The sequence below is a fragment of the Myotis lucifugus genome, unplaced genomic scaffold (genome assembly GCF_000147115.1).
Source record: "Myotis lucifugus unplaced genomic scaffold, Myoluc2.0 scaffold_105, whole genome shotgun sequence".
In the NCBI taxonomy this organism is placed as follows: domain Eukaryota; kingdom Metazoa; phylum Chordata; class Mammalia; order Chiroptera; family Vespertilionidae; genus Myotis; species Myotis lucifugus.
In genome coordinates, this window is record NW_005871153.1 from 133,392 (window position 1) to 148,252 (window position 14,861).

The 14,861-nt window shown below is 45.4% G+C and overlaps 1 protein-coding gene across 1 annotated transcript in view; it reads right to left on the reverse strand.

Annotated features, from left to right (window-relative positions):
* The window catches only part of NRROS (negative regulator of reactive oxygen species), a 28,515-nt gene extending 20,430 nt beyond the window's left edge, over positions 1–8,085 (reverse strand). Inside the window, exon 1 of the mRNA XM_006092806.3 lies at positions 8,000–8,085. The gene's annotated coding sequence lies outside the window, so the exon portion shown is untranslated. The remainder of the gene's footprint in view (positions 1–7,999) is intronic.
* Between the last annotated feature and the right edge of the window lie 6,776 nt (positions 8,086–14,861).

A 14,861-nucleotide genomic window follows, 5' to 3' on the forward strand; every position in this document is an offset into this window, starting at 1 on the left:
ATAATACCCGTGGATGGGCACCCAACCCATAATGCATTAGTTTTAAACTTCTCATTTCCTTTCTCTGTCACAGGTTTGTTCTCTCTGGTCACTTCTCTCCAGTTGTGGCCATTGGTGACAATAACGCCGGCCTTGCCAACCTCACAGGGTTGTGTTGAGACTGACTGAGAGGTGTGTGTGAAAAAGCTTTGTCAATACCAGGAAATGTTGTGGATTTCATTAGTAAGAAAAGCAGTGTCAGAATTAAAGGAAAGGCAGAGTTCCTCTGTGCAAGCGGGAGCTGGTGTTGAAATAAATGAAACAGAGCAGATGCAGTATCTTCTTCAGTCCGTGTGAGCTGCCGGATGTGGACCTTGGGGTGTTCAGAGAGGGTGAGACCACCCAGAGCCTGTGGGGGACTATGGGCAAGATAGGGGTTTTAGGTGATAACCAAGGCTTACTGCCCAGATGGGAAATATATCACCTCCACACCCTAACCCTTAGTTCTCTTGAGAAAGAGCACACCTGAGAAATGAAATGATATGTAATCCTGATTACTGACCAGCTAAATGGGATAGTATTCAAGCTCCAGATTGCTTTCCTGGCTCATAATTATAATAGGTAATGTTTATGGACTGCTCGTCTTGGGATAAGTGCTATGCCAGATGCTTTACATATATTAGGGTCCTCACAAAACCCTAGCAGATAAATTTTATCATCCCCATCTTACAGGTGGTAAATTGAGGCTCACAAAGGTTTAGGCCATGGAGCTAGAGCATGTCAAAGCAGCAATTCAAACTTAGCCTGTGGTTGAGTTCAGCAAAGCTCAACCTCAATACCACAAGCCCCACCCTGGGACGCTGGCTATACTTGACTAAAAAGTGTGCATTTTCACACACTGTTTCCTCTGTGGAAAAGGCCCTTTTCCTGGTCTCCAACTGTTTAACTCCTACTCATCCTTCAAGGCCCAGTGCATATGTTACCTCCTCACCACATCCTAATAGTTCAATAATGCATATAATATGCTAGTATATTATAGATGAAGTTCCTATTGATTTTTAGAGAGAGAAAGGCAGGGGAGGGAGAAACACTGATTTATTGTTCCACTTATTGATATATTCATTAATTGCTTCTTTTATGTCCTCTGGTCAGGGATCGAACCCACAACCTTGGTGTATTGGGATGACTGAGTTGCCCAGCCACAGCTGGAAGATGTTTTATTATTATTGATTTCTATGTTTATGAAAATGAATATGAGCAGCTCCTGTCAGTAATTTAACTTTCCTCATTTTTATTATAAAAAAATGTTAGCATATAGCTAAGTTGAAAGAATTTGACAATGATCACTCATATACCCATCACCTAGATTCTACGCTTCACTTTTTTTTTTTAAAGAACTTTATTGACTTTAGAGAGAGGAATGGAGAAGGAGAGAGAGAAATATCCATTGGCTGTTTCCTATACTTGACCCTACCGGGGATTGAACCTGCAGCCTAGGCATGTGCCCTGACCAGAAACCAAACCCACCACTCTTTGGTGTACAGGATGATGCTCCAACCAACTGAGCCACACCAGCAAGGGCTACTATTAACTTTTTACTAGTTTTTATCACATATCTATCCATCTATCCTCTTATCCATCCTTCAATCCATCTTATTTTTTGATGCATTTCAAAATAGAATGCAGTCATCAGTACACTTCCCTCTAAGTAGTTCAGAATGCATATCAAGTGATTTAACTGAAAAGTTTCTGCCCTAGCTTGTTTGGCTCAGTGGATAGTGTCGGCCTATGGATTGAAGGGTCCTGGGTTCAATTCTGGTCAAGGGCACATGCCCGGGTTTCAGGCTTCATCCCTAGTAGGGGGCGTGCTGGAGGCAGCTGATTAATGATTCTCTCTCATCATTGATGTTTCTCTCTCTCTCTCCCTCTCCCTTCCTCTCTGAAATAAAAAATATATATACAAAAAATAAAATAAATTTTAAAGTTCCTATGTTTTCAATCTTCTGGATCAATATAATTAATTTAATCTCAACTTAATTGAGATTGCAAAGTCAGGTATTTTACTTGGGAAAAATATTTATGTCTTATAAAAAGAAGAATTTGATAATCACTATCTTACTATTCTCAGCCAAAATTAGGTGGAAAACAATTCATACTGAAGTGTAAATGACTGCTATCCTCTTTCATGAACTATACTTTAATGGGTATTTATATGATAATTATGAAAAATAATAAAGTTTAATGGTATAGTTTCAGGACAGCAGGGGAGATAAATTTGCCTTTCAAAATCCCTCAAATTATACTGAAAATGTGGCTATTCTAAGGCTGATTTTTAAAAAAAAAACTTATTTGAATTCACGGATGAATATCCCTTCCTACCCCTCAAATAATGATTTTTAGGACATCCTTGAATGAATCCAAGACAATTGGATTATACTTAATGCTTTGGTTAATAAAAATAGCACTTGAGGTTGCAAAGGCTTCTTACAGACATTTGATCTCATTTGATACTCATAACACTTCTACAGAGTAGGCATTATTCTCTCTATTTAAAAAATTTTTTAATTGATTTTAAAGGAAGGGAGAAAGGGAAACATCGATTGGCTACCTCCCGCACATGCCCAACTTGGGATCAAACCCGAAACCTGGGTATGTAGCTTGACCAGGAATCAAATCCCCCGCCTTCTGGTGTATGGGACAATGCTCCAACCAACTGAGCCACACTGGCCCAGGCTAGCTCCATTTTTTTTATTGTAGTAAAATACACATATAATTTACCAATTTCATGCCTTTCCAGGAGCATTAAGTAAATTCACATTGTCATTCAACCTCACCATTACCCATCTCCAGTACTTTTCATCATCCCAAACTGAAGTTCTGTACCAGTTAAATGTAACTCCTCATTCTTCTCTACCTTCAGCTCCTGGTAATCACTATGCTTTCTTCGCTATATATTTGCCTACTAGAGGCCCGGTGCACAAAATTCGTGCATGGGGGGTGGGTTCCTCAGCCTGACCTACACCCTCTCCAATCTGGGAGCCCTCTCCAATCCGGGAGCCCTGACAGCTTAGGCCCACTCCCCATGGTTCTCTGCTCTCTGCGGGTCCTGGTCGCTCTGACCCGCTGCCCAGAGGCTCTCCACAGCCCAGAGGCTCTCTGCAGCTGGGGCAGGACACTTGCCTCGTCGCCGTGGCAATGAAGCAAGCATTCTGCCAGGCCACACACACTGCTCACTCTCAGCAGCCGCCCCCCCAGGACTGGGGGACTCCGTCAAGGCTGAGGGGACTGGGCGCCACCATCTTGTGGCTATGGGTGCCGCCATCTTTGTGACGGAGTGATGGTTAATTTCCATATTACCCTTTGATTAGATAGGATTCTAGGTACCTCATATAAGTAGAATCATGTAAATGGAATCATGTAACATCTGTCCTTTTGTGTCTGGCTTATTTAATTTAGCATAATGTTTTCAAGGCCACGCCATTGTACAACATGTATCAGAATTTCATTCCTTTTTATGGCTGAATAACATTCCATTGTAAGTATACACCACATTTTGTTTATCCATTCTCCATCAATGCACACACAGTTGGGTTGTTTCTACCTTTACAAAAAAAAAAAAAATATATATATATATTTGATTTCAGAGAGGTTAGGGAGAGATAAAAACATCAATGATGAGAGAGAATCATTGATCGGCTGCCTCCTGCATGCCCCACACTGGGGATCGAGCCCGCAACACAGGCATGTGCCCTGGCAGGAAATTGAACCATGATCTCCTGGTTCTTATGTCGACACTCAACCACTGAGCCATGCCAACTGGGCATGTTTCTACCTTTTGATCATGGTAGGTAATGCTGCTATGAACATTAGTGTACAAACATCTATGTTCTAGTCCCTGCTTATTATCTCCATTTTACAGATAAGAAGCCCAAGACTCAAAAACGCCAAAGTGAATTGCTCAAGTCACATAGTTTGTAGACGGTGAAGCCAAAACCAAATCTGAGTTCTGACCCAGGTAGGAAGTGTTCAATGTGAACCTGTCTGAGAGGAATATACATTGAATGAATGTTTAGCTGGATTGCATAGATATGTATTTATTGGTAAACAGCTACTCCACGAATCCCACCACAGTAGCCTAGCCACTGTCTTGGAACTCTCAAGGCTTCCACCATGATCCAGCAACCCAGGACGCTGCTTCTAATGATAATGTCCATTCTGATTGGTCAGTGCCTATACCATGTGCTGTCTGATATTCTAAATATCACCCCTGAGTGTTCATGGGTTCATGGTCTCTGCGGGGATGAGACAACCTGTTGACACCATGGATTGTACCTATGACAAAGATGAGGACCTTTAGATGTTCTGCAAAAGAAACCAGAAAGCCTAAAAAACAGAGGATATAGAAGGGAATAAGAAGTCAGTATTATTAGCTAAGATGGAAGCTTAGGAACTCGAGGAAGGATGCAAGAATCTAAACAGCGGTTCTCAACCTGTGGGTCGAGACCCCTTTGGCGGTTGAACGACCCTTTCACAGGGGTTGCCTAAGACCATCCTGCATATCAGATATTTACATTACAGTTCATAACAGTAGCAACATTACAGTTATGAAGTAGCAACGAAAATAATGTTATGGTTGGGTCCCAACATGAGGAACTGTATTTAAAGGGCCAGAAGGTTGAGAACCACTGATCTAGAACAAGAGAAAGGTCATTGGGGAAGGCCCATGAGGAAGTCACAGGATACCAGGCTGGGCAGTGATAAGGAGACCATTAACATGTCTGAAGCTGAAGTAGTGGCCCAGGGCTAGTCAGGGAAAGACGCATTTGCCATTGACCCTGCAGGGACTTCAGCCTTGGCGTCTGGTGGGACCATTGAGAGGAGACACCGAAAGGGCAGGAGAGACCTGAGGGATCATGGCTGGACCAGGAGAGGACAGTAGGAAAGATCAGGAGGAGCCAGTGTCCAGCCTGACATCTAAAATGGAGTGACATGAGGTTATTGAAGAACATGATGTGTAATCTCAGATGAGCTTCTACTGGTCACTTTGGGTGCTGGGCTGCCTCACTCACTTTCTGCTTGAGAAGAGCCAGGGTGAATAGATAGAGCCCCAAGTGCTATCTCCTGAAGAGAAGTACCCTGCCCACACTTTTCTTTCTTTCTTGGCAGCAGAAAGTAGTGTAGACACATGGCACAGCACCTGACCAAGGCAACCTTCTAGGTTGTGTGTGGAGTCCCTGTGTCCTCAGGGCTTTGTAGCTACATTTAGCCCATTATTGGTACCCGCCCTGCTCTTCTTGCCCACCTCGATGGTGAGAACCATGACAGATTCTCTACTTCCTCTTTTATTCCCTTTGTTCAGTCTGAAACTACTCATGCATTAAAGTGAGAAGACACATGTGGTTTGTTCTCAGCACCTGACTCCATTTGCTCTGGAAATCAGGTGGTTTTGCCTACCCACATTCATTTCTCCTTCTGGTAACAATTCCTTAACTCCCCTTTGAGGAAATCACCGGTTTCTTTCTTTATTATTCTAACTTTTAATTGTGGTAAGATATACATAACATAAAATTTACCATCTTGACCACTTTAGGTGTAGAGCACAGTAGTGTTAAGTGCATTTACATTGCCATGCAATCAACCCCCTTATTTTCTGAAGAAGCTCATGTTCAGTTGAGTTCGACCTTCACTCCTGGTTCCAAGGAAAGGCCTGTGAACAAGTCTGGGCCCATCAGAGCCTCCTATTCCCTAACCACGGTGATTGGTTTATAATGGGTTCACGAAGCCAAGCCCATGAGAATCAATGCAAGGATTGTTGCTAGAACTTTTGGGAAAGAGGCTTTCTCTTCCTGCTTCAGATGCCAAACTGGTGGCAATTAAGCTTGGAGCTGCAGGCACCCATCTTTGCCACCAAGTTTAGTACCTGCCTGAGAATGAAGCCTACACAGAGGAAAGCAATGCTGAGGAATGGAGATAGATGGATGCCTAGCCATGTTTAAGCACCTGGATCTAGCCATGCCTGAAGCTATTTTCCATAGACTTTTTGGTTATTTGAAACAATAAATTCACTTTTTTCTATTTTTTTTTTTTGCTGAAGCCAAGCTAATTGGGTTTTTGTCATTTGTAACTAAAAGACCCCTAGACTCAGATTTACAGTTACTTGTGAGGCTTGATAAGATATAAATATCATTGTCCTTTTTTCCTCTCCTTAATTCTCTCAGCTTTCAGAGATCATCGCTTCACCTAATCCAGAGCCTCCCACACAGTGAGCCGTGACAATTCGTTCAATGATGAAGTTGAAAAGAATAGTTTTAGGAGGGGAGGGAAATGAGTATAATAAAGGGATTTTACTAAAGGCAAAAGTCTTTGTCACTAAGGTGTGACCACATCGGTGAGCATCACTGAGCACACAGCAAGCAGGTCCTGAGAAAGGTAATGTTTGTCAGTCATGGTTGAAAGCCTCCCCTCCCCGAATCTATGTGGTTATAATGTGGATCTGAGGCGTGAGGTACATCTAGCTGTCCAGCCAAGAATCTGCCTTACGCCTTGTGGTGTGGAGACACACTGCCGCCAGCATGCAGGTTACCATCAGCACTGGTGTCACTCTTCCAGGACAAAGAAAGATCAGGGACAGACAGGCCGGTGCATCCCTAACTCGGGCCCCAGGACAGACAACAGGAGCCCGCTATCTGTCTGGGAGGCTCTGCTCTTGGATGATGGGTTGAAACACTATATGGGATCAGGTTTCTATGGGTTTTCATGAAGTGTCATGAGGTTACCCATTAGATGAAAGCACCCTCTTTGTGAAACAGGTTTTTTGTTTCTTTTTTTTTTTTTTTAAACCTAAAGGCAGGAGCTGAGCTGGGGTTTTTTGTTTGTTTGTTAGTTTGTTTGTTTGTTTTTCTGGGCCCATAATTCTATAATTCCCTCTAGGAACTCTCAGACATACCTGTAAAAAACTAGGGGGTGTGGGAGGCCAATAAGTAATTCTCCGGGCTGTAAAACCCACAGAACCAGCCTGTGCAGTGCAGACAGTGGGTGAAAGGAGCAGAGAAGACCTCAAAAGACCAGCTTTATAAATTCAAAACATTTCTACTGTCCAAGCTCCCAACAGGCTGTACCCATCACGGAAGAAACCTCCCAAGGGTTCCCTTCGCCTCTCCTGGAAGCGCACCACCCCAGACCAGCCCTACCCGTGAGCTCCATCCCGAGGACCATGCCTCAGCCTCCGGGAGTCGCAGCCACTGTTGGGCACGTGGTCACCTTCTCTCAGGCGCCGAGTGAGCTGGCGCCCATTCTGAAGGCAGTACAGAGCCAGAGCCGAGTCCGTGGCTCCTCACTTATGTCAGCTCCTGAGTGCAGGGGAATCTGTGCTGAATCCTCCAGAATCCAGCCCACATGGAGGCTGTGAGGAAGAGCACTGGGCAAAGGCTCAGAAAGGCCTGGGATCTGGTCTCCCTCTGACACTTACTAGCTAGTGAATTTCCCAAGAACACTCTGTGGCCAGGGGGCTTTGCCTGTCTCCTTCACAGCTCTGTCCCCACACCCAGCGCAGGCCTGCACGTGGAAGACACCCGTAAGTATGTGTTGCTGTCCATGAGTATCAGTGTCTTCATCTATGACTTGTGGGGCAGGAAAGAAGATCCAGCACCCCAACATGCTGAGTGCTCACAGAGTAGTCTTATTGCATCCATTCATCCAACCCAGGACGAAGCATTATTTGTTCCCATTTTGCAGATGAAGAAACCGAGGCTTGGAAATTCTCCTCACAAGGCCAGTAATCAAACTCTCAACCCAGGAATCTGAAGCCCTTGTTGGTCCCCCTACACCACCCCACCTTGTTCAGTTCTCAGTGCTCCTAGGGACGCGAATCCACCTACCCCCGAGCTGTAGCCCCTGCACTGGGCACAACAGCGGTGGAGCTTGGCTGCAGCAAGCCACCACCTCCCCGACAGTCCCCAGCTGTGGGCCGAGCTCGCCCACCTCAAAAAGGGCGGCAGCCCGCCACGCAGGAAATACTCACGGCTCCCGCGGGCCCAGGCGGCTCCTCCGAGCGCATCCTCTCCCAGGGCTCCGGCCTCCTCGACAGCAGCCCAAAGCAGGGCTGGGCTGCCGCCTCTCTCTGGAGCATCAGATTATTTTAGCACTTGCGGAAGGAACTGACGGAAACTGAAGTCACATGGAGAGCGAGCTGCTCTGCAACTCAGCACTCACAGCGATCAGGCATCAGAGAAGGAACTGCCCCTCGGGTGGGTGGGAGGGGGGAAGGGAGAGGGCAGCCGCGGGAATAGCGGGAACAGGGGCCCCAGGACTACCCGCTGGGTTAGTGGAGAAGGAGGGCAGGCATTTTTACGGTCCCCCAGCAGTGCTAACCAAGGCTCCCCGGGCTTCCTTGCCTTAGAGATTTTGAGCTGGAGGGCCCCTGTCTGTGAGCTCTGCTGACTCAAAAAACTCTCCTCCGAGGTTATGTCCAAGGGTCAAGCTGGGGCAGACTTTGGAAATGGGTCGGACACAGGTTTTCCACTTGGGAGAAAGTCCACCACCTGGAAGAGCCATCTAATCAGCTGATCTTTATTAATAATCTCCTTTTATGTGTCCAGCACATCAAAAACAGAAAAAGAAATGGACACTGCTTTGTAGTGGACTGTCAGAGTGCCATGAGCTTATTGATCATAGACTGTTTAGATAAAATTTTGTACCTGATGTGTACAAAATTCCCTGCTAGCTCTTGCCAAGAATTTTTTTTTAATCGAATTAATAATAGCTACCATCAAAAGGCTGCCAGGCACTATGCTAAGAAATTTATTTGCATTATCTCATAGCTTCTATACTCCAGGAGCTAACAATCTAGTGGAGAAGGTAAAATGTGGACAGTCAGCCGCATGCTGAATGAGCGATGCGGACAAGGGTTCTAGGAGCGTCAGAGAAGGGATCTCCAGTGCTGCTCTTTCCCATCAGATCTGGGGGGTCCAAGTGTCCTGGAGGGTTGGTTCGCGTCTCTTGTTGCCTGTTGACTTGTGATTCTTTATTGCATTATGGCCCTTGGCATGGCCATCCTAGGAGAATAGGAGCAAGTCCTTCCTGCTCCAAACACCCAGCACATTGTCTGCTCTATCCCCTCCTTATCACAAGCAATCCCACTTTTGTATGTTTTATACATTGAGGTTCTCTATAGAATTTCTTTTGAAAAAGGTGGCTGCTACCCTTAAAAAAAAAAAAGCTTAGGAAACCAGTTATCTTGTTGAATGTGTGGGGAGAAGCTTGTTTGTTGGCACAGAGCACAGCAGCTCGCCTGCTAGCAGCAAGCTGGCTCGGCAGGGAGGACCTAAGACTTGCAGCCAAAACCAATGTTGATTTACAACTGAAAACAGAACGGTTCTCATGCCAGCGAGGCTGTAACCCTGACCGCACAGTTCAGGGTTTTCCAGCTTGGTTGGGTGCTCTGCTTCTTCCCCCGGACCGTGCTGCACAAGGCAGGAGAGATGAGGGCACTTCCTCTGGAGCATAACCCACGGTGCACACTGGCAAAGCACATCTGGGGGACGGTGTCCCTCTTTGTTCGAGCTTGCTCCAGGTATTGGAAATTTGTACACATCCCCTGCTCAAGACAAGTTGAGTGCAAGCAGCACACCAGGATGTCAGAGGAGATCTGAGGTGAAAGCAAGGAGTTGAGCAGTTCCCAGCTGGAGGAGAAAGTGCCTTATGCAGCCTGATTTTGCCTCCAGCCTCTTTTCATTGTGGTCCCCAGGTGGGTTTCGTCTACTCTTATCTGCTCAAGTTTCCCTAAACCAGTGGTTCTCAACCTTGGCTGCACATTAGAATCACCTGGGAATCTTTTTAAAATCCGGATTTCTGGGCCTCGTCCTCCGAAAATTCTGTTTCTTTGTTACTAATGTTGTGGCCCCACCCCATAACAAAGAAACAGAATTTCCGGAGGACGAGGCCCAGAAATCAGGATTTTAAAAAGATTCCCAGGTGATTCTAATGTGCAGCCAAGGTTGAGAACCACTGCAAACGCAGAACAAACGCTCCCCACTCTGCACTTCCTCTGTCAAAGGGTTCCCTCAGAGGGTTCCCTGCTTGAAGTGGCCTATTTTCTGCCGACCACAGCCCTTCCCATCTGAAGGCATGGCTTGGGCTCCCTCACCTCTGCAAAGCCTCTACTTCTTCCTCTGAACACATAGCATCAAGTGTCTACAATATCCACTGGCTTCATGACATCTCTCTCTCTTTTATAACATGATATATTTTTTTAAAAATATGTTTTTGTTGATTTGAGAGAGAGAGCAAGGGAAAGAGAGAGAGAGAGAGAGAGAGAGAGAGAGAGAGAGAGAGAAAGAGAGAGAGAAAGAGAAACATTGATCAGCTGCCTCCATGCCCCCTACTGGGGATCAAGCCCCCAACCCAGGCATGTGTCCTGACCAGCAATCAAACCAGCAACCTTGTGGTTCGTGGGATGATGCTCAACCAACTGAGCCATTCCAGCCAGGACTTCATGAGGTCTCTTGTATTGTGATTTAACTTTTAGGATTTTTGTCGGGTTTCTCCAATTACACTAAAACCCTCTGAGGGGAGGGGTCAAGTGTTATTCCAACAAGTATACTGCCCAGTGCACATAAAAAGGCTCAGTCAAAGAAAGAAGGAGGGAGGAGAAGGAAAGAAGAGAGGAAGGCAGCAAACCTACCTTGTCCATGATTCTTTAAGTATTGCCTGAGATGTTTTTCTTTGTTTGTTTGTTTCTAAACTAAGCTTTACAATAGTTTGTCTCTGGTAGGAGGTCTCAGTCTCCCAAAGAGATCAAAGGGACTTGGGCTTCTGTCTCTCCTCCCACTACTTTTTCAGATGATAAGCAAACACTATTCAGGACTGAGGGGTAAGGAGGCCTACAGCAGAGACTGTGAAGGGAGACATTTCAAGTTGTGGGGGAGGTAGTATGCAAAGGCTCCGAAAGGAGAAATGAGGGGGAGATAGGGAGGGGCACTTGACTTCCTCTAGATGGGTCTGTGAGAGAAGATACAGTGTCAGTGTAAGAAATGTCCAAATGTTACGGGAAAGGCACCTGGCCCTGACTCGGTCTGCCTAGGGCCAGCCATGGTTTACTGGACTGTCTCACAAATCTGCAGAGAATTTTTATTTATTTGAGCCAAACTGATGACAATTATCAGGAAGCAAAAACCTCAACAGAATGAGAAAATGCTCCAGAGAATAACAGTTTTACAGCTTATTTTATACATTTGAATCATTGATGGTAGACTAAGGGGGTGGGAGAAAGCAAATCAGGAAAATCTCTGAGACTGAATAAAGAGTAAAACAGAGAGACACGTACTTCTTTTATATTGGTGGGTACAGGATAGTTAACGGCGAATATTTACAGCACATAGAGGATATTCAGGGAACAAGATTACAACAATGAGGAGTTCTGTGGTCTCATGCTCTGGGGCGAGGTTGTACTCTGAGGAGTCCAGAAAAAGGGGATTACTCTGACGTTTCAAAGGTTTGTTATCTTAGATGCAAAAAGACAATAGACAGGCTCAGTTAAGGTAAAGATTCACCTTTGTCAAGGAAGCTACAGGTCTAGGATGTGTCTACCCACCATGACTCATTTTCAGTTGGGAATTTGTATGTTCAGACCATCCTCTGTGGTTACTTTAGGTCTCTGAGTTTATAAGCCCACCATGCAGGCCTCCCCTGAGCTTATCAGGTGTAGTATACGGCCCCCTTTCTTCCACACTAGAATGGAGTGGCAGGGTCTACTTGTGGAACCTGCAGTTCACTCTAGGTCTAAGATCTTGGTCCTCTCACTGTCACCTGTGATGTTCCCTACTCTGCCTTGGGTTCTCCGTTCCTGGCCACAGACAGGGCAGTCCTTCCATCCGGCCCTTCACCTTGGTGGCCGGGCCTGGCCAAGCAGTGAACTAATGCCTTCCCCCCTTCTCCAGCCTCAGCACATGACAGGGAGGGGATTTCCTTCGGGGCCTTAACTGGGAATTGTTCTCTTGCCCCACGTCAGCTGGCTACTGGGGGAGAGTCTTTAGTAGTTTCATTTCCCTCATTTGGGATGTAATCTTTAAGAATCAAAAGTCAAAGAACTGAAAGAGGAGAGGCCACCACCTACATTGACACCACTCAACCCCTCATGACGCCAGGCCTGGCAAAACTGAAGGGTAAATGCAGGGCAAGTGAGAGTGGCTTGGCTAATGACCCTTCCTGCCCTGTTTACTCCTCTTCTTTAGCCATCTGGGGGGAAAGAGTTGTTCTCTGAGGGCAGCTGCTCCTGCTCCCTGTTGCCCAGGCAGCTCACAAACTCACCCAGGATGAGCCCACGGCCTCCCCCAGCCGCTAGTTCCAGTGACTGACTCTGTGGGGACACTGCCTCTTCCTTTTCTGTAAACACTGACAGTAATCAACACATGATCAAAGATTCCGTGCTGTGCAAAGATAACAAGATGCTTACAGAAATATCCTGTCAGTGCCAGGGCATGCCTGGCAGTGGGACATCCTGGGGAAGGGGCACATACAACTAACCATGGTTCAGTTCAGGGAAAAATGGAAGGGAATCATGGAAAAACAGGAACGAGGTGCTGGGAGAGTCCGGGAAGAAGAAAGCACAACTACTGGGAGACTTGGAGGAGAGGTGGCATCTGATATCGATCTTCAGAGTTGGGGCTGGGCGTGGGGTTGATGAGTGGAGAAGAGATAAGGAAGATGATGAACTGTGAGTAACACTTCAAGGAGAAGAGACTTTAGGAGAGATGATGGCATCTCTTTGTGTCCCCTTAGGACTTAGTTCATGGTTCTGTCCAGGGCATCATTGTTCACAGGTGATAGCTCTGCCTTTCCTTAGCGGCAGTGGGTCTTGGCAAGGAGGGAATATGATTTGTTCACATTTGTTCACATTGCATGTATCCCCAGCAATACCTAGTCTAGCACCTAGTGGATGCCCAGCAAAGGCTTCTTAAATGAATTAAAGTGTCCTTTGCTCTAGAGCAGTGGTTCTCAACCTTCCTAATGCCGCGCCCCTTTAATACAGTTCCTCATGTTGTGGTGACCCCCAACCATAAAATTATTTTCGTTGCTACTTCATAACTGCAATTTTGCTACTGTTATGAATCGTAATGGAAATATCTGATATGCAGGATGTATTTTCATTGTTACAAATTGAACATAATTAAAGCATAGTGATTAATCACAAAAACAATATGTAATTATATATGTGTTTTCCGATGGTCTTAGGCGACCCCTGTGAAAGGGTCGTTCGACCCCCAAAGGGGTCTCGACCCACAGGTTGAGAACCGCTGCTCTAGAGCAATTGAAGAGGTTAAGGACTTTGGAAAAGTCCACAGGCTGGCCATTGAGAAATCCTTTTTCATAACTGACAAATATAAGCACAAATCCTTACCAGGAGCTCAAGTGCTCTGCTCCCTCTGATTTCATTCCGTATCACTTCCCTCCTCACTTCACTCAAAGCATGAAGTCCTCATTTAAACAGCAGCTCCTCATTTAAGCTAAGCAGGCTTTTGCCATTGGTCTTGTCTAGGCCAAGAACGCTCTCCCAACTCCCAGATATCTAAACAGCTCACTGCCTAACTTCCCTTAGGCATCTGCTCAAATGTCGCCTCCTCAAAGAGATCTTCCCTGACCACACCATCTAAAATAGTGCACACCCCTATTATTTTCTTTTGTCTTACTTTTTCTTCACAATATTTTTAAAAAATATTTTATTGATTTTTTACAGAGAGGAAGGGAGAGAGATAGAGAGTTAGAAACATCGATGAGAGAGAAACATCGATCAGCTGCCTCCTGCACATCTCCCACTGGGGATGTGCCTGCAACCAAGGCACATGCCCTTGACCGGAATCGAACCTGGGACCTTTCAGTCCGCAGGCTGACGCTCTATCCACTGAGCCAAACTGGTTTCGGCTCTTCACAATATTTTTATTCACGTCGCTGCTTGATATCTTATGATATATTTACTTGCTAACTGTCTGCCTCCCCATCTAAATTGTGTACTCTTAACGGAACGAAATTTGTTTATGCACTGCTATATCCCAGTGCCCAGAGCAGAGCCTGATACATACAGGGCACTTATAAATTTATGTGGACTATATGCATTAATGAATGAATGATCTTAAAAAGAGTAGTTTCAGTAGAGTGGTAGAGTCAGGAGTCAGGTTGTCAGGTGTTGGTTAATTAGCGACCAGGTGTATAAAAGGAAACATAGTTCATAGTTTCTTGTTAGTTCAAGAAATAAGGTCACAAGGTCATCAATATGTGAATATATTTTGTAAAATGTGAAGTACCATGTAAATATATCTATTTTCCCTGGCAGAACAGTTTAGGGAGAGATAAGCAGAAATGAAATCAAGTCCATCAGTGGGGTTAGCCTTGACAAAGTGGCAAACTCTTCGTGTATGGTAGAAGTCAAGGCAATGTGATAGGGAGAGGAAAAGGCAGAGCCGAAAGGACTGTTGATCATCCTTGTAATACAACAAGAATGTGTGAGAGACTTGGCCTGCACTGTTGTATGACCTTGGGCAGCCAGGCCTCCCAGAGGAGAAAGCCTAAGTCAGCGGTTCTCAACCTGTGGGTCGCAACCCCTTTGGGGGTCGAATGACCCTTTCACAGGGATCGCCTAAGACCATCGGAAACACATATATAATTACATATTGTTTTTGTGATTAATCACTATGCTTTAATTATGTTCAATTTGTAACAATGAAAATACATCCTGCATATCAGATATTTACATTACAATTCATAACAGTAGCAAAATTACAGTTATGAAGTAGCAACGAAAATAATTTTATGGTTGGGGGTCACCACAACATGAGGAACTGTATTAAAGGGTCTCGGCATTAGGAAGGTTGAGAACCACTGGCCTAAGT